This window comes from Gracilinanus agilis, chromosome 4 (genome assembly GCF_016433145.1).
Source record: "Gracilinanus agilis isolate LMUSP501 chromosome 4, AgileGrace, whole genome shotgun sequence".
NCBI classification, from domain to species: domain Eukaryota; kingdom Metazoa; phylum Chordata; class Mammalia; order Didelphimorphia; family Didelphidae; genus Gracilinanus; species Gracilinanus agilis.
Window position 1 is genome coordinate 105,095,689 of NC_058133.1, and position 21,758 is coordinate 105,117,446.

Below are 21,758 nucleotides of genomic sequence, written 5' to 3' on the forward strand. Positions count from 1 at the left end.
ACAATAAATGCCAAGTATTTACCCCAGGTGGAAAGGGGGAGGCTCTAGTACTGGGAAGAACCAGAATAGGTTTTTGATAAGAAGCTGCACTTGTGATGAGGAAGCTAGCCGTACCCTGAGGCAAAGGTGAGGAGGTAATTCATTCCAGCTGATGGATTTCAAATTGCTTTGGTTGCTCTCAGAAGGAGAGGTGCATTTTGCTTCTTGAATGTGTTTCTAATTTCAGGTCCCTTAATGCATTGGTTGACTGATACAGCAAAAGATGTCCAGATTTGCCCTTTTGATTTGCTAAAGATCATCTTAAATTCTGTGTTCCTGACTCATGGCCTCAAGCCTCGGATACCAGCTATCAGTAGAGAGTGCCAGGCCTGAAGTTGGGAAGATCTGAATTCAAATCTAACCTCAGATACTTCCTAGCTGTGTAGCCCCTAGTCAAGTCACTATAATCTCTGATTGCCTGACCAAAAAAGGACCCACTGGAAAAGAAATGGCAAATCACTCCATAAGTCTTGTCAAGAAAACCCCATGTGTGGGAAGCCAATAAGAGAATAGATAAAAATCTGAGACCCCTCTTTTGACACCTCTTATGATCCATACCTTTTCTTATTGGAAAAACATTATAGACTTATTGGAAAGCTTTGAGTCCATAACCAGACCAGAATCTACTGAGTTAACAATTTCTCTCCTTGACAATTCCTCTCCTTGATAATTAAGAAGCCTGAACCCTAAAAAATATATTACTTAGATAAGGACTGGAGCCAGACAATTTAGTCCAGACTATCTGACCAGGTGCAGATCTGTAAATCAAGGCAGAACACTATTAGTAAACATCTCCATGAAATTTATTTCTGCTCCCAGAATTAAACCCCTACTAATTGGTGGTTGGAATTTGGCCCTTGTCCTTGCACCCATATCTCTACTTTTTAGATTTTAATGGATTATGTATGATTTGTAACCCCTTCGCAGCTGTTACTCTTTCTTTGTGTTCTTTGTTTGAAACCAGTATAAAATAAAGTCCAAATCTCATAGCAATAGAGCAAATGGGCTAACCACTAGTCTGGTTGTTCTCATTTTCTTTCTCCTGCCTTAACAATCCTAAGCCACCAACGCCACTCAGGACCCCAAAACCATATAGAGGCTGGCCCCCTATGCCCATGGACAGCTATGGTCCATGAAGTCACCAAGATTAAGACAGGACTCAATAACAACAACCTCTATGAAAAGGCTGTGTGTCATGGATTCCTTCCGCAGTCTGATAAAGCCTACTGAAGCCCTTCTCAGAATAATGATTTTAAGTTACTAAAAAGAGGAAGTCAAATTGACAAGTATTTTTTAAATGTCTACTATGTGTAAAGCACTGGGTATAATAAAGAAATACAAATAGAGTGCCTGCCCTCAAGAAGCTTACAATCTAAATAACAAAGACCATATACAAATAAGTGCATATGCATATAATTGGAGAGAAAGAGAGAGAGAGAGAGAAAAGAGGGAGAAGAGAGAGAAAAGAGAGGAGAGACAGAGAGACAGAGACAGAGAGGGAAAGAGAGAGAGAGAGAGAGAGAGAGAGAGAGAGAGAAGTCTTGGTTGAGTTGAAAAGATTATTTATTAAAAGGGAAAATAATTAGACATGCATGCCAGAGGACATCCAGAATAGAACCTGAACAGTATGAGACAGGTAGAGATCATTTATATTTGCAACTTACAAAGGGGGTGGTTTGGGTAGGAGATGAGGTTTGAGAGTGGGCAGTCTCTTCCAGAAATAGGTGAAATGAAGAAGCATGATGGGAGCAAAGGCTGACCACAAGGCTGGTTTAAGCCTGCGTAGGCTGCATCAGATAGGGTTTGTGATGGGCAGCTCATCACGGGTCAGCCAGTAAAGACAGTGAAGGCATCTGGTGGTGACCAAGACTTCTGGTTCACTGAAGACTCCTGATTGGCTCTTTTCTGCAAACAGACTTACTCTGTGTCCAGTGCATCTGTGTAGTAAATTAGCTCTTGGAAAATAAACACATTAGTTTTAGGAATATTTCCAAATATTTAGCATCTTTTTTTATAGTAGTAAAGAAATGGAGACAAAAAGAACAAAACCAAAATAACTAGGCACAATGTCAGCAACAATGAACTGTTCCTTCAGGTGCTACACCATCATTTTAGCTGGCTTAGGCTTATTTTGGATTTCTCTCAGTTTAGGAACCTCCCAAGATAAGAAACATTTATCTTCTGATGAGTATTAAAAGCCAACTGGATCTCCCCATACCCACAGACCCCATCTCAGCCTAGAAATGGGGCCATATTGAGATGGGACTGATATGAATAGGCCAATTGTCAACCAAATCTGAGCTTACCTCCTTCCTGTACCTCTCTCCCAGAGACCAGGAAGAAAGTATGGGTGTTTAACAAAATAGAAGATTTCCAAGTATTTGTAAAGAAAAGACCAGAACTAAATGGAAATTTTGATGTCCAAATACAAAAATCAAGAGAAACATGAAAAGGTAAATAAGAAAGGGGAGGGGATTTTCCCCTTTTTTTAAGGGCTTCAATAAAATCAAATTGTTTATATTCCTATATGGAAAAATGTTATTCATAACTGCCAAAAATTGTATTCACTCTAATAGTAGTTAGAAGAATTATTCACAGGTAGAGATTGGGGTACTAAGTGGTTTAAGATGATAAAAAAAAAAAAAGAGAGACTTCGCTAGAGGGCAATTGGACATTAGCCCAACACCCTTTTTCATTTTGTACTTTTCTTGGAGTGAGTGGGAGGGAACAACCTCAGTCTGAGAACTGAATGTTCTGTCCGTCCTGGGAATGTTCCTCACTTGCTCTGTGGCCTCCATTCCACACTTCTTGGGACATGATGATGTTCACAATAGTAACATAACTTTTCTATAGGGAGGCAGTGTGACTCTAGCCTCAGCATGACCTGGGTTTAAATCCTGCCTTGGACCATCCTTGCTCGTTGTGTGACCTCAAACAAGTCACCTCAGGCAATTATATAAGACCTTGAGTTTTTGTGTTTTTTTTTAAACCCTTACCTAAAACCAAGACACAGTCAATACTGCTCCAAGGCAGAAGAGTGGTAAGGGCTAGGCAATGGGGGTTAAATGACCTGCCCAGGGTCACACAGCTGGGAAGTGTCTGAGGTCAGATTTGAACCCAGGACCTCCTGTCTCTAGGTCTGGCTCTCAATCCACTGAGCTCCCCAACTGCCCCCAGACCTTGAGTTTTAGAGAAGGCAGTCACTTACACAGATAGAGCTAATTTCTATTCTCATTGAAACCATTGGTCAAATTCCCTTTTCCTTAAAGTTTGCAGAGTGCTTTATAGAAATGATCTTATTTTGTAATCGCAATAACCCTTTGAGGTAGATGCTCTTATTATCTCCATTTTATAGATGAGGGAACCGAGGCTTCCAGGGGTCAAATAAAATATTCAGGATCCCACAGCTAGTGAGTGCAGGAACTAAATTAAGAAAAACAGAGATCACAGGGGTGGATTGCTTCTGTGCTAAGAGTCTTATTTATCTAAGGGAAGAATGGAGCAAATAATATGGAAAATAAAATGAGCAAAGGAAATACACTAATATAGAGAGGAAAAAGAAGTGAGTAGAATGAATTTGAATTCAGGTCTTCCTGACTCCAGGCTGGTGTTCCATCTCCTGTGCCATCTAACTGCCCCCTCATCCCGGTAAGCAAACATAAGGTATTAAACTGTTTACATTATATGTTTTCTCTCAGAACCCCATCATTATCAGGGAGCAGAGAGAGAGTTTAATTAGACAAAGTGCCCAGGAGCAGTTTTGTCATGTCTTAATGATCCTGAAAAAAGAATGGAAAGGGAAGAAAGGAAGAGCAATACATGATGGGGGCGAGAAGAACCTCACATAATCAGGATGCATGAATAGAGGTCTATACAAATGAAGAGGAAGGCGAGGGGGAGCACTTGGCCTTTGGCTCCCATCTGATGATGGCCTCCCTCTCATCTCAACTGGTCCAAGAAGAGAAGAACACACACCAACACGTACACTCACAGTTGGGTACTGAAAGGTAGTTCACTCCATAGGGAAAGAGGAGAACGTGGAGGCAAGAGAGGAGGGAGGAATAAGGGAGCAGGGAGATCAAGGGATGGATTAATCCTAAACAAAACAAGTTCTAACCGATAATGTAGAAAAATATTATAGAAACTCTTTTTCTTGGCTGCTCTCAGCAATGCAATGATTTGAGACAATCCTGAAAGTCTTTTGACAGGGAATACTATGCACTTCCAGAGAAAGAACTGTTGAAGTTGTCTTTCACATCGGTGTATTTTTAGGGGTTTGATTAAGTATGAGTGTGTTCTTATAACAATGACCAATATGGATGTGTGTTTTGCACAACAATAAAAATAAAATAAAAATAAATCTTTGGGGGATAACAAGGAATTGGAAACTAAGGGCTTTACACATGAATTGGGGAATGGCAGAACAAGTTTTGGTGTATAAATATGATGAAATATTGTACTGTAAGAAACAATGGGTGGCTCAGTGGATTGAGAACCAGGCCCAAAGATGGGAGGTCCTGAGTTCAAATGTGACCTCAGACACTTCCTAGCTGTGTGACCCTGGGCAAGTCACTTGACCCCCATTGCCTACCCTTATCACTCTTCTGCCTTGAAACCAATATACAGTATTCATTCCAAGATGGAAGGCAAGGGTTTAAAAAAAAAAAAAAAGAAAGAAACAATGATTGGAGGGGCAACTAATAGTACAGTGGATAGAGTGCCAGACTTGGAGTGGGGAGAGCTTGAATTCAAATCTGGTTTCTGACACTTTCTAGCTGTGTAACCCTGGGCAAGTCACTTAACCCCCATTGCCTATCATGTACCACTCTTCTACCTGAGAACTGATACTAAGACATAAGGTAAGTTTTTTGTTTTTGTTTTTTTAAAGAAAGAAAAAAATGATGATTGAGATGATCTCAGAAAAACTTGGAAAGATTTGTATGAACTGATGAAAAATGAAGTGAGCAGGACCAAAACAACTTATGCAATTGGCAATATTGTAAAGATAATCAATTCTAAAAAACCTAGCACTTCAGCTTTAATCAACACAATGACTCATGATGAAACATGCCAGCCACGTCCAGAAAGAGAACTAGTAGACTCAGAATGCAGATTGAAGAATATTTTCTTCTATTTCTTTTTTTTTTAAAGATTTTTTTTCCTTTTACTTTTTTTAAACCCTTAACTTCTGTGTATTGGCTCCTAGGTGGAAGAGTGGTAAGGGTGGGCAATGGGGGTCAAGTGACTTGCCCAGGGTCACACAGCTGGGAAGCGTCTGAGGCAGGATTTGAACCTAGGACCTCCCATCTCTAGGCCTGACTCTCAATCCACTGAGCTATCCAGCTGCCCCTTCTATTTCTTTTTTTCTGGGAACATGGTTAATAAGGAAATTCGTTTTGCATGACTATCCATAATTTGTAATAGATTCTATTTTTCCTGCCTTCTCAATGGATAGGGAAGGGAGAGAAATAGAATTTAGAACTGAAAATGAAACAAAATTGAATTAAAAAAATTATTAGGGGGATGGTTTCTAAGAAATCATGGGGAACTTGTATTTACTGACACAATGTGAAATAAGCAGAGCCATGAGAAGAATTTCTGTAATGACAACAATGTTGGAAAGGCAAGCAATTTTGAAGGATATAAAACCTCTGATAAAGGGTAATGTCCAACCATAATTCCAAAGGACTTGATGAAACATTGTATTTAACTTCTGATAGAGATGCACTTAGAGGGCAGAATGAAATATGGCTGGCAAGCCAATGAAGAAATTTGTTAGACTATACATATTTATAATAGAAGTTTTGCTTCTCTTTCTTATTTTGGGTTGGGGATGAGAGAGATGAAAGGTGGATTTTGCTCACTGAATTAAAATGTACATTCTTTAAAAACCCTAAAAAGTTTGTCAAATACAACAAATACATCAAAGTCATCAGGGAATCAGTTGGGGGCAGGGAAAGGGAGGTTAAGGGGGAGTATAATAATGAAGTGGCAAAGAAATGCCAATTTTGGAGGATGGATCCTAGAAAGACAGAGTGGATGGTTTAAAAACTAGAAGAAAACAAAGAAAAGGTAAGATTCATTGATTGAGTCAGGGCAAGGAGAGGGAAGAAGGGGGGGGGGGGAAGATGGATTCAGTTATGAACCATTGTTTTTTGTCAATGGTTTATCCATTTATAGATGAGGAGGTGAGAGAAGAAACAGCACCTTGGAAAAAAATCTTTGCAGCAAGTTTCTCTTATAAAAGTCTGATATCTAAGATACATATGGAACTTATTCAAATATACAAGAACAAAGGTTATTAAAAGATAAATGTCCAGAGGTTTTGAGCAGTTTCCAAAAGATGAAATCTGAGCTATCAATGCCCATGTGGAAAAAAAGCTCCAAATCATTAATAATAAGAGTAATATAGGGGGCTTCTAGGTGGCACAGTAGGTAGAGCCTGAGGCCTGGAATCAGGAGGACCTGGGTTCAAATTTGAACTCAGATATTGTTGTGGGGGGCTAGAGGTGAGCCCTTGGGGTTCAGGATTGGTATCCTTTGCAAGAATTCAAGACTCCAAAACCTAGCATAGAAATAAAAAGCAAAAGTTATTAATTTAGAAATCATCTTGAATTTGGCTAGGAGGACAGCATAGATGGAACATTGCCTCCTCAAAGGGATAAATTCTGGAGTTTTTAATACTCTATTTAGAAGAGGTGTTATGTGACTCCAGGAGGGTATGGATTCAGGCAAAAGGAGGGAGCAGCCGAGTGGCTCAGTGGATTGAGAGCCAGGCCTAGAGACAGGAGGTCCTAGGTTCAAATCTGACCTCAGACACTTCCCAGCTGTGTGACCCTGGGCAAGTCACTTAACCCCCTTACCTAGCCCTTACCACTTCTTCTGCCTTGGAACCAATACAAAGATTCCAAGATGGAAGGTAAGGTTAAAAATAAAAGTGTGTGGGGTCACCTGATCAGGGCCAGAGCAGTATCTTATGTCCTAAAGACATAGGGTTTGGCTGGGCATAGTTTAGGGGGTAGGCAAGTAGAAGTCCAAGATTACAACCTGACGGTATTGGGGCATAACCTGGAGTTGTACCTCTGTGTCCATCTCAAAATCTAGGGGAAAATTCCAAGGGGAATATTTATCTCAGGGGTCTTTCTCTTTGATGTCCAGAGTCATCTTTAATAAGAATGTAAGGAAGCAAAGGAATTTCCCTGCTTAGAGTTTGACCTGAAGCACTTCAATATTTTGGGGGTGCAGAGTCCCAGGCCAACACTTCCTTAGCTGAATGATCCTGGGCAAGTCACTTAAACCCCATTGCCTAACTCTTGCTTGCCCTTCTGTCTTAGCCTTGTTACTAAGACAGAAAAATAAGGGTTAAAAAAAAAGATGCAAGTTAATGCAAGATAAAATAATTCTGGAGATCCACCTCATACCTTTGAGACTGGCACAGATGATTAAAAAAAATGAAAACGAAAATTGTTGGAGGGGATACGGGAAGAAGCAATACACCATCGGTGAAGCTGGGGATCAGTCAGCCCTTCTGAACTATATCTAGAAAGTCAATAAACACTGCATACTCTTCAACCCAAGGATAGTGCTACTTAGACATACCCCCAAACAGCTCAAAGAAAGTGGAAAAGGATTCCTGGAAAGATATTTATAGTAGAACTTTTTATTTTAACCAAGAATTGTAAACTAAGGAAGCGTCCAAAAACTGGAGAATGGCTAAACAAGTTATGGTACCTGATCATAATGTGATATTATCGCAATGTAGGAAACTAGGGAAGGGGTGATTTCCAAGAATCCTGGAAAGTCATGTATGAATTGTTGCAGGGCAAAGGGAAAAGAGTCAGGAGCATAATTTATACAGTAATGCCAGCAATGTAAAGGCAAACAACTTTGAAAGACTGAATTCTTTTTTTTTTCTTAAATCCTCACCTTCTGTCTTAAAATCAATTCTGAATATCAATTTCAAGGTAGAGAAATAATAAGAGCTAGGCAATGTAGGTTAAATGACTTGCCCAGGGTCACCCAGCTAGGAAGCATCTGTGAGCCGATTTGAACCCAGGACCTCCTATCTCCAGTCCTGGCTCTCAATCCACTGAACCACCTAGCTGCCCCAAAAGGCTGAATTCTGTTCAAAGCAAGGACCAGCCATTTCACCAGAGTATTTATAATAAAGCATGTTACCTACTTCCTGACAGAGAGATGATGAACTCAAGGTATAAAAGAAAAATATATCTGTACTTAATTGACATGAGCATTGTGTGGATTTGTTTTGTCTGATGATGTTAAACACAAAGGTGTTTTGTTTTTTTTTCTCCTTCATTTCATTCACTGGAAGAAAGGAGCTGGCAATACGGATGCCTCCTAGACCTGAAAAAAAAAAGAAAGGAAAAAAGGGGCCATTGAAATATTTTTTTTTAAATTTTTAAAACCTTAACTTCTATATATTAGTTCCTTGGTGGAAGAGTGGTAAGGGTAGGCAATGGGGGTCAAGTGACTTGCCCAGGGTCACACAGCTGGGAAGTGTCTGAGGCCAGATTTGAACCTAGGACCTCCTAGGTTCAGGCTCTCAATCCACTGAGCTACCCAGCTGCCCCCTGAAATATTTTTTAAATGCATCCAAGAACACAAAAAGAAGTTGAGAAGGAAGTACTAGGGAATAAGACAATTTTGAAATAGCATTTCAAATAGCAGTTGTTGTTGGGGGGTTTTAAGCAAGCTGAAGGAAACAGATTCATGGTTCAAATACAATCTTCATTTTACTAATGGAAAGCTCATGTCCATACCACCACCAAGATGTCATGAAGGAAACTAATGTGTGTTGGAGTTTATCAGGTAATTAACAATTTAGAGTTAACAAATTCCAAGGAAATTGGGCAGATTTGGCCCAGATACAACACTCCTACCATCCACAGATCCAAAAAAGCAAACAATCATGGTCAAAACGAGAAATCTATTAAATTTCAGATCTAACGACTAAGCAGGAAAATGTGGTAATTTGGGAATAATGAATGCAAACCAAGGTCAACGGTGGCTTTCTTCTTTGTGCCTTTGATCCCTCCTCTCTCCTTGAGAACTTTGATTCATCAATAAACCTCTCTTATTCACATGTGTATTCAATCACTCCCTCTTCTATGGTTTCTTCCACTTAACTTACAAATATATTCAAGTCTCCCCTTGTTTCCATATTTCAATAATTCCATTAGCTCATCACTGTGCAGATTGCATATACTGCATGATAGTATTGACTACATTCTTATCTTAGAGCAAGGGTACTCAATGGGTTGTTTTTTTCCTTGGAAAGTCTAGCTTCCTCTCCATAGCAATAATGATCCCCATAATGTGTGGTCCCCTTCTAGTCCATGCCACTGTACAACCTACCTGCTACCCCCAGCATCCCTTCATAATGATGCCTGTATTTGTCCCATGTTCCTTCATCCCCAAGAGGAAAGTCACCCTCACCTGGTATAATTGCTCTATATCTTCTCTTGTTACACTTTTGGGCATGTCTTCCCATCAGGCCCCCAGTGAGAAGCCACATTAGTCAGGAGACCTACCTCTGGATCTTCCAATATTTCACAGATTGCTGATATCACTGCACTTGGATGGACCATCTGTTACTTCTCACTTTGCCCTCATGATTAGCCTACTTCCATTTCTTTCCATTCACGTTATTTTTTTATTCTGAACTATCTTAAAAAAAGGAGGATATTCCCATACGTTTAGCAGAGCATAAAAAGAGGATTCTGTATGAAACTATGAATGTCCATTTCTGCATTTGCTTTTAAATATGTAATAAATTCCATATGTTACTTTAAAAACTATCCTACAAATTTGCAGGACTTATAACAAAGAAAAGTATCCATTTCCAGAGAAAGAACCATTGGCATCAGATGCAGATCAAAGCATACAATTTTTCACATTAGTTTATTTTTTGTTTTATTTTAGGGTTTTTGGTTTTATATGAGTATTCTTACATATATTACAACAATGACCAATATGGAAATATGTTTTGCTTGATAACACATGTATAACCCAGATCAAATTGCTTACCATCTCTGGGAAGGAGGAGGAAAGGAAGGAGAGAGATAATTTGGATACTATCGTTTTGGAAAACATGTTGAAAATTGTTATTACATGTAAATGGGAAAATAAATATCTCTGAATAAAAAACAAACTATCCCTATTGTGCTTCCTTCTGAACTTTTTTCTATTCTATTCTGTTTGTTAAAAAAAAAAAACAAAATAAAAACAACGTTTCATTCCATCTTAGAGTCAATACTGAGTATTGGTTCCAAGATAGTAGAGCAGTAAGAGCTAGGTAATGGGAGTTAAGTGACTTGTCCAGAGGCACATAGGTAGGAAATGTCTGAGGCCAAAATTGAATCAGGACCTTGTGGAGATTAAAATTAATATGCAAATACTAAATATTAATAAATATTTTATTTATACTTTGGAGATATTGAATATTAATTTAAAAATCCACAACCTCCCATCTCTACGTCTGGTTCTCTTTCCACTGAGCCACCTAGCTAACTGCCTCCTATTCGGTTCACTTTTTTTTTGAGGATAGGGATTATTTTATTTTGGCCTTTATATCCTCAGCATTTAATATAGTCTCTTGTACATGGCAAACAGTTTACAATGTTTGTTCAATTGAATTGAATGGAAATAAGCCATGAAAAATATAGAAATAATTTAAAATTCATTTTAATTCAAAAGAAAATTTTCTGACATTTTTAATTGCTGAGAATGAAAATTTTATGTCAAAGAAATCTCTTCACTTTTAGATTTTCATTGAAATGGAGGGAAAAAGAGGTTGTGTTGGTCTCAGACAATTCTTAGCTGTGTGTTCCTGGGCAAGGGTTAACTTTTTAAAATATTCCAATTACCCTCTCTTTTTTTGCATAATATTGCAAAATCCTTAATCCCTCAATGTTACCCCCAGTTAACCAAGAGAAAAAAGTGGGGAGAACTCTTGAAATAAAACATAATGATAGAGGTGGGGGTACTGACCAGAGCCCAGTTCTTATAAGCCACAGGCATAATTCCTGTTGGGGAAGAGGCTGCAGGGTCTGGTCTCAGAAGAGACACAACAATATAAGTAATGGAAATGTCTTGGAGTGGTTTTGAAGCATGTAGACCAGAGACATTCTGTAACTGGTCTTGGTCTGCTAACCAAATGTCGAGAGCCTGCAGCTCTGGAATCAGAACCTGGGGTAGAGAAGAAATAATTAGTCTGCCTCAATCTCTTTCTCTTTGTTGGGGCTCTAAGAAATTCAGAGAAACATGGGAGAATTTACATGAATGGAGGCAAAGTGAAATAAGCAGAACCCAAAGAAAAAGAAACAAAATTGTTACTGCAATGTAAATGACAAGATCACTAAGAAGGCAGCTATTTCCTCAAAGTCTGGGAAAAAACCAGACAAACAGAGAAATGATCCTTGAATCTCTGGGAACCTCCCTTTCCAGGTTTATTACACATTACTCTCAGCTGATTTGTTCTCTTTAGATGAACATGTCCAAAACAGAACTCATTATCTTTCACCCCAACCTTCCCCTTACTAACCTCCTTATAAATTGAATACTACCATGCCTCCAGTCACCTGGGCTTAGAATTTTGGGGTCCTCCTTGACTTCTCACTCTTCTTCCACCTCTGAATCCATTCTGCTGCACAGAGGATAGACACCATTTGTTCCCATTGCTTCTGAAATAGCCTCCCTGGCCAGGGAACTCAACTCAGAGTTAACAGGGATGCACGAACATTTCAGGGGAAGGGGATAGGCACCTCACTTGGGTCCCAAATCCCTCCTTCCTCTATTCCCCGCTATTCTCTCTCCTTTTTCCCATTTCTCAGTGTGCAGAAGTTTTGGAAAGTGAGAGGTGAACAGCCATTCTTCCTTTTCCATTTATTCTATTCTATTTCTATTATATTCCAATTTGTTCTATTATACATATTTTTTATTTTATTAAATTTATTAAATTTTAAATTAAAATTATTAGCATTTTTTCCTACCAACCAAATATAATAACAAATTTCCACATTAAAGACATTTAAAAAGAGTAGCAACAAAACATCTCCCACTCCCCCCCCACCGGTAAAGTTGGGGCACATTCTCCCCCAAATACAAACAGCATTAACTAGGAGAATGAATAAATAGAGATCATGAATGGGTGCCAAAAACAGGGTTTCGGTATGACCAGAGTATTTATGTGAGGACTATCTCATACCTACAAAGGCTATGGGGCCATTGGTTTTCCATGTGGTTCCTATTTTTAATTTCTTTCTTTTAAAGACCCGGGTTCCCTTTTCCTAGATGAATGCAAGTGTCAACCACTTACAAAATGTGCCTCTCGGTTGTAGAGGTTAAAAGGACAGATAATGGTTATTTGCCCTCTAATTAATTATCAAATAACTCTCAGGCTCAGGGCTTTTGCCTTTATTTGTACCTTCGTATTTAGCACCATGCCCTGGATCATAGTGGTTTGATAAGTGCCACTGAAGATTCTGAAGTTTTAAAGCTCAAGATCTCACCCCTTTGCCCATGTCTATTAGTGGGCAGAAAAAAGGTACTGGAATGATCCATGCCCAGAGATCAAGTTCAGTTTCTCAGTTAACAGTCCAGCCACATTCCTAAACTTTTCTAATGTCAATAGAGCTGCTTAAAGTCTGAAAGGGCTTTTTTGCTCCAAACTAGGGCAACTGGTAAATTGAAGTACTCAAAATCTGAAAGGGGAACATTTGTTTTCTTAAGATTTTTATTGGTATCTCTAGATTTGCGCTGGTATCACTAACCTTTCTCCTTTTTGGACAGCCATTGCTTATTACGAAGAATTTTTGATTTAAAAAAAAAAAGGAAGAAAAGAAAACATTCAGGAAAACTTTTTAATACATCAGAAAAAAATGATGCAATGTTAAGAAGAACATCTTTGTAATTTATGTTCTCTCTTATCAGCCCCTTACATCCTGCCAGGGCAGACAATCCAAGTTTCAGAGGGCACACCCTTTCCTACAGTTTTGCAGAACTCTTTTTTTTTCCCTTTGATTATTTTTTTCTTTGTAACAAGGAATAGCTGACTGAATAAAGAAGGAGAGAAAGATATTCAGAAGTAAAAAGGATATACAAACAAATGAATTAGTAAAAAAATTAGATTTTTTTTTAAAGCAAGAAAGCAAGAGGCTTTCAAGATGGCAGAATATTGGAATTTTATAATCAGAAGAAACATTTGCAGTTAACTAGTGTTACCCAGATGTGAAAAAGAATCCTTGCTGTTAAGTCACTAGTGGTCATCTTGTAACATCAGCTTTGAAAATCTCCAATGAGAAAATCCCTACTATCTTTCTTGGCAGCCTCCTCCACCTAGGAATAGCTCTAGTTGTTAGGGAGATTTTGCTGAGTCTTAATTTGGCTCTTTGCTATTTCGATAGTCCCATTGCCCCAAAGTCCTGTCATTTGGAGATAAAAATACAAGATTAATTCCTATTTCATGTTACTGCCCTTTAAAGCTTGAGGGTCATCAGTATGTCACCCTATGAGTTTTCTCTTCTCTAGGTTATGACATGATCTCAAGGCCTTGACTGTCCTATTTGCCTTCCTTTAGGGTTCCCAAACTTTTTTGGCCTACCGCCCCCTTTCCAGAAAAAATATTACTTTAGCCCCCTGGAAATGAAATTTTAAAAAATTTTAATAGCAATTAATAGGAAAGATAAATGCACCTGTGGCCATCACTGCTCCCCTAGATTGCTGCAGCACCCACCAGGGGGTGGTGGTGCCCACTTTGGGAATCCCTGCTAAAGGTTTTCCAGTTTTGCAATGTTCTGACTAAAATGTGGCTCCTGAAATGGTACACAATTCTCCAGATATGATCTGGCCAGAGTATCATATATTGGGCCATCATTTCTTTATTCCAGTAAGCTAATCATCTCTTCTTGCAACCCCCAAAACACCATGGCTTCTTAAATTGTCATAACATATAGATGTGGAAGGGGGAAGGAAACAGGCATTTTTTTCCCCTTTAAATTCTTCATTTATACTGTAAAAAAATTAATTCCCAGGCATCTCATCCCCTCTCTCCCTCTCTGAATTGTTTTAATCTACAATTCTCTAATTCAGTAGTGATTGAGAATATTTTTTATATGCCTATATATGGCTTTGATTTCTTCAACCAAAAACTGTCTACTCATATCTTTTGACTATTTATCAGTTGGGGAATGGTTCTTATTCTTACATATTTAATAAAAACCTCTATATGTTTTATATACATATATTTTTAGATATACTAAGACCTATAAAAATTATTATAACCCCTTCCCCCCCAATTTTCTTCTTTCTTTTGAATCTTGGCCATATTAATTTTGTTTGTATAAAATTTTAAAATTTAATGTAATCAAAATTATTCAATTTACATTTCACAATGTTCTCTCTTGCTTATTCATGAATTTCTCCCCTATCCATAAATTTGATAGGTAATGTTTCCTGTTCTTCTAATTTGTTTATGATAGCTCTCTTTATATCTAGATCTTTTATCCATTTTGATCTTATCTTAGTAAGTGGTGTGAGAAATTGGTCTATACCTAGTTTCTGTCAGACTATTTTGCTATTGTCCCAGTATTTTTTGCCAAATACTGAGTTCTTATCCCCAAAACTTGGATCTATACTTTTGTCAAATACAAGATTATATAATCTTTTATAACTGTTTGTTGTATGTCTGTTTTGTTCTACTGCTCTTCCCTTCTATTTCTTAACCAGTACCAAATAGTGTTTTTGATTGTTTGTTTTTTAATTAAACTCTTACCTTCTGTCTTAGAATCATTGTATTGGTTCCAAGGCAGAAGAGCAGTAAGGGCTAGGCAATGGGGGGGTCAAGTGACTTGCCCAGGGTCACACAGCTAGGAAGTGTCTGAGGCCAGATAGGACCTCCTGTCTCTAGGACTGGCTCTCAATCCACTGAGCCACCCAGCTGCCCCCAGTACCAGAGAGTTTTGATAATTACTGCTTTATAATATAGTTTCAAATCTGGTACTGGGTTCAAGCATTTATTATGTGCCTACTCTCTGCTAGGCACTATAGTAAATTCTTTACAGATATAATCTCATTTGATTTTCACAACAACTCTGCAAAGTATATGGTATTATCATCCCAATTTTATCATTGAGGCAGACAGAGGTGTGAAGTGATTTGCCCAGGGTCACAGAGGTAGTAAGTAGATCTGGATTTGAACTCCAGTCTTTCTAACTCTAGGCACAGTCTTCTTTTTTACTGTGCCACCTATCTACTAATTTACAAAGATTTTGCAATCCACTAAAATCCCCAGATATTCTCCAAACTTTTGTCTATGTTCTTCTTATTTTGTATATAGAAATTTGGTTTTTTAAAATCCAATTTCAATAATTTTTTTTGCATTAATTCCTATTAAATTTCATCTTATAGGATTCAGGTCTATGTTTTAGCCTTTCAAAGAACATTTTGGATCCTGATTCAGTCATCCCAAGAGCACAGCTAAGGGTTCTCTTATTCTTTATTTATATTAATTATCAACTCCTTATTAGTCATTTCTGACTTCTGTTCTTTCCAGTCCAAAGGTTCCTTTGGTAAAGAAAACCCAAACAAAGTTAACAAAGAATCAACTCTCCTTTTTCTCTTTTGTCAGTTATAATAGTCCTATTCCCTCCAGAGAAGAAGTCCCATCCTTTCTTGGATCTTTTCTTTTTTCTTACCCACTAAGTAAAACAAAACATTTTGTTGTCCTTAGCTTTCCTTGACAGACACAACTCATTTTGAACTTTTGGCCCCATTTATATAAGACTGTGCCTTGCCTAGGGGTAGCATAGAGTGCCCAGCCTGGAGTCAGGAAGACCTGAGTTCCAATCCAGTCTCAAATCGTAGCTGTGTGACTCTGGGCAAGTCATTTAGCCCCATTTGCCTCACTTTCCTCATTTGTAAAATGAGTTGGAGAAGGAAATGGCAGACCACTCCAGTATCTTTGCTAAGAAAATCCCATTTGGACACAACTGGAAATGACTGAACAAGAAGCTATGCTTTTCAGTATTTCTCTTCTGTTACCAGTCCTGGTTGCCACCTTCTATTTCTCTTTTAAAAATTCAAGTTGGTGTGTATCTCTGAGCACTGAAATCAGTTCTTTTCAAATAACTCCTATTTTTTCCTCTTGATATTTCCCCAAATTTTAATATAGAGAGTTTCTTCTCCCTTTTGCACTGACTATACACCTATCCTTCCTCTGAACTGTTCAAAAATCTCCTCTCCAAAACCTAGGATGCATTTCAAACTCTCTTTCCTCTTTATCACAAATTTTAAGTGATAGGGGTCATTTTTTCCCAAGGTTCCCCTGCTTTCCACTCACAGAAACAGATGGTGAGACATCAGATCCTGACTAGAATTTTCCCTTGTTGATTAATCTTATTTTTTGAAGGATGAAGCTGTCATGAAAGGAAATTAGGAAGTGATGATGCCTAATCCCGAAGTCAGTTGGCTGTAGTCAGAGGACACTACAAAGCCACCCCAAAATCATTTTATGAGAGCTGATTGTTAACATTGCAGAGCTGAGTAACCACATCTGGGCAAAACACTACAAAATAGATGTACTGATTTGTTCATTGTTTTCCCATGGTGTCAGACTCAAATAGAAAGATCCCTACTGGCTGCATATTGGTTTAGAGAACCATAAATGAATATTATTTATGTTTTATTATATTTTTATTTTTATGTTAAACATTTGCCAATTGTGTGTGCGTATGTGTGTATATATATGTATATATATATATATATATATATTTTTTTTTTTAACCCTTACCTTCTGTCTTAGAATCTGTACTAAGTATACTTGGGTTTCAAGGCAAGAACTAGGCAATTGGGGTTAAGTGACTTGCCAAAGGTCACATAGGTAAGAAGTGTTTGAGACTAGATTTGAACCCAGGTCTTCCCAAATCCAGGCCTGGCTCTCTATCTATTGAGCCACCTAGCTGCCCCTTCCCAATTACATTTTAATCTGGTTCAAATTTGGTGCTTCTGGTATGGACCAGGGCAAACTATGACCCAATGAGGCTAAATCTACTTATTTTTATAAATACTACATGTGAAGAATGGTTTCTACAATGGTTTAAATACAATAAAATTTTATTTAAACATGTAAAAATTATTTTTTGGTGGTCTTTACGGAACCCTGTGGGCAGCTGGTTTGGGATCTCAGGCTGAAGTTTCAGCTTTCTGGTCTAGACTCAAGAAAATGCATAATAATGCAGATTAAATTTTAAATTGTCTTGTGTGCTTATTTTTCCCCAAAAGCCACCAATTAAACATTTACCATCACACTTCTGGCTATAGAGACATTGTAATGGACTTGGAATCAGAAAAACTATACTTACTAAATGCTTGTTGATTAACTCCCTGAGGGCTAAAGTCCTTCCTCTGAGACAAACTCATTGTGTGATTGCTGGAAACTCACTTAATCTGAGTCTAGATTTGTTTCCTCATTGGTAAAACGAGGATAATAATAATGATTGTACTTCTGACTTCACTTATGAGACTCAAATGAAGCCATATACATAAAGCATTGCATAAATCTCAGTTACTTTATTAATCCAATACTATTATTTTAAGTGGCTCAGTAGATAGAGTGCCAGGACTAGAGTCAGGAAGATCTGAATTCAAATCTAGTCCCAGATACTTATTAGCTGTATGATTGTGGTGTGAGTTTTAAAATTAATATACAATAACTATTATTTTTTATAAAGTTTTATTAATAACAACTAAAATAAAAAAACTACCTAACCCAGCCACAGTTCTGAAAAAAAGAGCGCAAGCAGGAGGAGCTACAGAATTTATAAACAATTACGTGAAGACGCAAACGTGCACAAAGGGAAAAGCATTCTGGGTAATGTAGTTTTAGGGGGTTCAAGATTTTCTAACTATACAGTGGGCAAGTCACTTAACCTCCGTTTGCCTTATACCACTGGAGATGGAAATGGTAAACCACTCCAGTTTTTTTGCCAAGAAAACCCTGTGGACAACATTGTCAAGCTCATGGGGTCAACAAAGAGTTGGACACAATTCATGGACTGAAAAACAACAAATCATTTTCAAGATGAGGAAACTGAGGCTTAGATGGGGGAAAGACCCTCCGTCCCCACCCCAAACTCATTCTCCATCAGGGACATTGAGGGTAGTGGGAGGTAGCACTGTAATCTCCATCTCCAGCTCTTTTTAGGAGAAGCAGCCTGGGGTAGGGAAGCCTAGGGTAGGTGACTGGGCAGTCACTTCCTTCCACTAACTTTCCTGATTCTTTCTTCCTTCTCCCTCCCACTTCAAAGGGAGTCACAGAGCTTTCCCAGGGAAGAGCTGTGCTGGTCCTCCCAGAAGGGACATTTCCCAGGTAAATGAGACAAGAAAACTACAAATGAAATGAAATGAAAAAGCATTCATTAATGAAATATGTACTTACTAGTGAAAGAGACTAGTAAGTGACTAAACACATTAGCAGGCTGGAGACCCAAACATAAAAAGTGAGACCCTCCCTCCCCTCAAAATGCTTACATCAGGGCAGCTGGGTAGCTCAGTGGAGTGAGAGTCAGGCCTAGAGACAGGAGGTCCTAGGTTCAAACCCGGGCTCAGCCACTTCCCAGCTGTGTGACCCTGGGCAAGTCACTTGACCCCCATTGCCCACCCTTACCAATCTTCCACCTATGAGACAATACACCGAAGTACAAGGATTTAAAAAAAAATGCTTACATTAAACAAATATCATTTGTTACATGTATAACCCAGTGGAATTGCTTGTCAACTCCAGGACAGAGGAGGGAGACAACATGAATTGTGTAACTTTGGAAAACTTAGGTGGGAATTTGTTAATAGAATAACATAAAGAAAAAATAAAATCCTTTTGCTCATAACAACAACAAAAACAAAACCCCATTAATTTCTCTTAGGAACAACTCTAAGACAGAAGGGAAAGGACTAGGCAAATGGTGTTAAATGACTTGCTCTATCCATTGTACCACCTGTCTGTCCCAAGAGGCTTACATTCTAACAGGGGAAAATAGTACACATCTAGGTGAGGAGGCCTAGAGTCAGGAAGACTGATTTTCCCGAGGTCCAGTCTGGCCTCAGACACTTTCTAGCTATGTGAACCTGGGCAAGTCACTTAACCCTGTTTGCCTCAGTTTCCTCATCTGTAAAATGAGCTGGAGAAGGAAATGGCAAACTATTCGAGTATCTTTGCCAAGAAAACCTCAAATAGGGTCATGAAGAATAAGATATGAATGAAAGGACTGAACAATACATATCAGGGAGTGGTGGCCAAGAAGGCAATTTTGCTTGGGTGTGGGTGGGTAGACTAATAAAGGTGGGGTGGGGGGAGGGAGCCTCAGGAAAGGCAAATTGATCCATTGGAGAAAGGGCAAACCCTTTCCAAAGTCAATGGTACTATTGTTTGACAGAGGATGCCTTGAACAAGAGGTGGGTCAGATACTGCCTAGACTGCTGGAAAGTGGTAGGATAATTTAGAGAAGCAATATGGCAGAGTGGATAGAGTTCAGGACTTTAAGTCAGTAAAATCTGGGTTCAAATTCTACCTTGGATACTTAATTGGGCAAATCACAACTTCCCTGTGTCTTAGGGAAGTTCCTTCATCTATAAAGTAGAAGGAAGGACTTGGATGCATCTAAATGTATGGTCCTCTAATTCTATTATAGTTGGTCTGGATCAATGATTCCCAAAGTGGGCGCCATCGCATCCCCCTGGTGGGTGCTGCAGTGATCCAGGAGATCGGTGATGGCCACAGGTGCACTGGGGGCAGTGAATAACTGTAAGGGAGCGGTGATAGTATGTGACAGGGGCACTAAGTAATATTTTTTCTGGAAAGGGGGCGGTAGGCCAAAAAAGTTTGGGAAATACTGCTCTGGATGGTCCAAAGCTTCATCTAGTTGGGGCTGGCTAAATGTAGGGGTTAGAGAGGGTTAAAGTTGTTGATGTTCAGTCATTTTTCAGTTGTGTCTGATCCTTTGTGACCCTATTTGGGGTTTTCTTGCAAATTTGTCTTTTTCTTTTGCAATATCCCTAAGACTTAGCACAGTATCTGGCTCATACAAGGCACTTAATTAATGTTAATTGATTGACTAAGATAGTTTGCACATACTTAGTCCCCAGTCCAGGTTGATGTTCAAAAGATGAGTGGATTAACTTCAAGGCCTAGAGCATGAATCTGGAAAATCTGGTCTGAGTGGGGAAAAGTAGGGCAGCAATGCTGGTGTAGATGGCTTCAGGGGAAGGTTGGACTGCTGCTTTGCATGGTCTGGAAGCAGGAATCAGGTTAACAAGTAAGTTTGCAGAATCAAGAGAGCTTGGATCTAGGGTGGGCCAGCCCTCTTTCCCTGGAAGCATGTCACCCACCTGGACATGCCGGAGTCACCAGGGAAGAAGCTGGGACCGTTCCATTCCATTGCCTTAATTGTCTCCCTTTTCCTTATTAGGGATCCATCTCACCCCACTGAGCTCAGAGTTTGAATTCCAATATAAGGAATCAGGAGAAATGATGGAAAGTGGGACACCTTTAAACTTGACCAGAGCCCAAGGCACTTGTCACAAGTTACTCAATGCATCTAGGCTACTCTCTAAGGCTGAACTTCATTTGGGGAAGGGTGGTTCCTTACATTGATGGAATCCCAGGTCTGGCTAAAAAAAAAAAAAAAAAAAAAGAAATAAAGAAATAAAGAAAACCAATTGGTGAGTTGCATAGACACAGTCAATGACGAGACTTGGGGAAAATACTTTGCCATTGAGGGAATTAAGATTTATATTTCCCCTGCTTCATATATTTGCACATAATTACATATATAATGTGTATTATATATGTCATTATAGTGGACAGTTTTCCTTCTACTAAGAGTGGGGGGGGGGGAAGAGAGCTCAATTTTATATAACTGAGTAGGAAGAGGAAGATGAAGAGGAAGTCACAGGTCCTGGCTTCAAACTTGACCTCAGACACTTCCTAGCTGTGCGACCCTGGGTGAGTCAACCCATTGTCCAGCCCTTACTGCTCTTCTGCCAATACACAGTATTGATTCTAAGATGAAAGGTAAGGGAAAAAAAAAAAAAAAAAAGCTCAGAGGCTAATGGAGCTCCCAGAGACCTTGGTGGCAGTACCAATCTTGTTGGCCAGTTTCCAGACTTGAATCTGCTTCCCCTTACCCCCAACATCTTACCTCACAGCACAGGACTAATAGGAAGTTGGGGCAGTTTAAAGCTAATAAGGAAACGAGGAATTGTTTCCACTTCCCCAAATCTAGCTAAGCCCAAGACTGAGGGACAAAGGACTTGGGTAGCTTATAGCATGGGGTCGTGGATGTAGAGATGGAAGGGACCTCAGAATTGTCCAATTACACCTTTCTTTTTATAGACAAAGGCTGACAGAAGTTGATGGGACATGCTAGCTTAAAGTTATACAGGTCGTGAGGGTCTGAGGTGGGATTTAAGCCCAGGTCTTTGGACTCTCGAGCTGGTGCTCTTTCCGCTGTAACCCGCTGCATCCATTTTTTCAGGAACCATCTCTAAAAACCAGTGAAGAGGAGCAGCTGGTTCCACAGGTTTGACTGTGTACACCACCTGTCAAGACAGCTGTCTGTGGGTCACAGGTTACTGGGAGTTGGCTGCCAGTTTTATAGGCAAATGTAGAACCCACCCTACCTCTTTTCCCTGTTAGTCAACAAGCT